Source organism: Nothoprocta perdicaria, unplaced genomic scaffold (assembly GCF_003342845.1).
Source record: "Nothoprocta perdicaria isolate Ctin4 unplaced genomic scaffold, notPer1 scaffold_208, whole genome shotgun sequence".
In the NCBI taxonomy this organism is placed as follows: domain Eukaryota; kingdom Metazoa; phylum Chordata; class Aves; order Tinamiformes; family Tinamidae; genus Nothoprocta; species Nothoprocta perdicaria.
Window position 1 is genome coordinate 994,966 of NW_020455294.1, and position 2,968 is coordinate 997,933.

Sequence of the window (2,968 nt, forward strand, 5' to 3'; positions counted from 1 at the left end):
AAGCACACGGGAAGAAAAATACCTTCTGCTCCATCTTCCTCACCCCTCTCCTTGCACATAGACGCTGAGCAATGCAGGAGGTGTTTGACCATACTGCTAGATGCAGTAGGCAGCCACAGCAGCAGATATTAAACGTGCCTTCCCTGCAAGAGAGCAGTGTATTATACACCCACAGGTTGTCTACCAGTTCCCGGAAAACATTTAGCAGTGCTATGAAACACTTGCAGCAAATTTTGTACATAGATGCGCCTTGAAGCTTTTTGACTAATTCATATGTAATTCATCTAAATAACCCCGGGTGAAACTGCTCACTCTGCAAGTATTTCCATATGGCCTAAGGTCTTGTGGTTCGTGCTATGTAAACATTTGGAAGGAATCTCGGCATAAAGAGTGCAACCAGTGATGCTAAGCAAAGATGTGGGCATACGCCTGCGGGTGAATTACTGCAGCTGAACAAGTCACTGTGCACAGCTGAACGTGGTGCATATGTGGGCATGTGGACAGCCTGAGACCATGAATAAGAAACATTAGCTAAAAGTGCCGACTAAAGAGGGACATTACAGGCTCACTGTAGCCAAAGGGGAACTTCATGCTGATTTCAGTGGACACTGTGCACCATTCTTTGCATTTTCTTCCCTCTGTCTTTTGCTGCAAAAAACATTATTAAGGAAAATCAAAACACACTGCTTTTCATTTTAAAGTATGGAAAAAAAAGCAGCATTTTAAATATGTCCCCAAATTATTAGCTATTGGCTCACAAATATAATCTCTAATAGTATTTCCAACCTAATCCGAGCTCGTAAGTGAATATATACTGATGCTTAAATTCAGACAAAGAAAATCCAGCCACAAAAAGCAGGTGTCACAGATCAAATCATTGAGCATACTTTCTCTGTCCTTGAAAAATACAATATTTGTTTATATTGTGGTATAAGATTTCTGGTATCCTTAGCCACTTGTTTCTTTAGCTTTACGTGGTAGGTTTTGATAATGATATCACTCACATGATTTTCCTGGAGTTTGAATATGAACATGAGCTGCACTTCAGCTGAAATGCGAATGTGGCAATCACCGGCAGCAGAGTTACTAGCAGCAAAATCTTCTATTACAGCTTCTATGCTATACACAAGTGGGAAAAGCAAATGCCACCAGTTTCTCAAAGACTCACACCACCACAGGCAACATAAAGCAGCTTAATGGGAAGTGCTATAAGGTTAATGAAAGGTCCCTTGTTCTCAAAGGACTTTTGAGATCTCTTTGCATTTCTAAAATAACTGCTCTCTGCAGGGACTCAACCTGTGCTGCTCCAAGACCAAGGCCACAGAACAGTTAAGTTACCAGCCTGTGGCACGAGCTGTGCAGCCTCAGTACAGCATTCACTTGCACCCACATATGCTTGTCCTTGAATGTCCCCTAGGCCCCTAGGTGGCCCTAATGACCACTGCCCATCTTCCTGCATGTCCTGCTCAGTTCATTTCCTTGGAACAGGGCAAGGGATGCATCACACTGACCAGAGTGGGACTTTTACAACATGAACTGGAGAGGATGCTCTGCGTGTGTAGAACCTGTCGCTTGTAGGGATGCCTGGGGGCACAAAGATGCTCACCACATATCTGAGAGGCAAGGCAGAGGGAGACAAACCCCATGTGGTCTTATCTTAAACCTGCCTTGGGAACAGTTCCTGAAGCCGCTTGTCCCAAAATACCCTGCAATATCTTGGGGAAAACTGGCTGGAGTGGCCCAAAACAGAGGTGGAGGGTGATGACAGGCAGACAGGATGGCCGGGACATGGTCCAGGCCTGCAGGATCCTCCTTGTCCTGCTTTCTGTGAGCAGCTCATGTACTCCCAGAGACTTAGTTCCTAAGAAATGCCTGCCCCATACAAAATAATTACAACTGTATAATTAAAAGTGTGGTTTTAAAGCCAATTAAGATAGCTGATGTGTAGAACCACAGGAGCCCTCTTGCAATTGGAATAAAACCAAGGTTATTTTGTGTTTAAAGCGTATCAATAGGAAAGAAAAATCTTTAGCAGATCAATAGGAAAACAAATCTTTAAACTGAAATAAGTATTTTCACAGATATTCAAACTGAGATAGAGAAATCMATTTACATCAACAGGTTATGTTTAAACAGGTGCAACTTCCTCGTGTAGATAAGACCTAACAGATATGTGCCAAACTGCGGTACACGTAGAAAGGTAAAATACTTTTAAAGGCTGAGGTTAGAGAAATGTTCTTGCTGCTGCTGATCCAATTAAGATGAACGTTTTCCTACTTGGGTATTTTAATCCTGGATTACTCTACAATGCTCAGAAGCAGCAGTTGCATGAAGAGTTAAACTTCTCAAGTTTAGGACATCGTAACTTCCAGCAGGAGAAGGGCCAGAGCACTTGAAACCCTCTTACTTAGATGAGCAGCAGATCAAACCCAATCCAGTCCTCAGGAGTGTCTGTCTGCAGATTAGCAGTGGATTTATTACTCACAGATCTCAAAGCYTGGCCAAAATACCATGGGTGAGCCTTGTGGATGAGGCTCTGCAGCAATGATCCACTTTTTCCTTATGTGAGTATGAGGTTATTCTTATGCCAGATACAGAAGAATGAAATCCATAGAATGGACTTAAAAATCTGAATGAATTTTTGTCCATAACAACAGTTCAGAGATTAAAAATAATTTTTGATTGACCAACAATATTCACAGTTTAATTCCTACATAGCAAATTAATTTTGATGATTTAGAAAAAATCAAAGCATTAAAATTCTTCATTATGAGACTGCGTGCATTTGAAAAATGAGCACTTCACTTTCACAATGTTTGAAGGCAAAACTTCCTAAAATTTCCAAAAAAAGAAAATAAACTCTTGTTTTCTCCTTGCTTGGTAAAAACAACTGAGAAGCTTAACTTTATGTAGAAATACAAATTCATATTTTTAAAATAGTGCTGAAATATATATATATATATATATA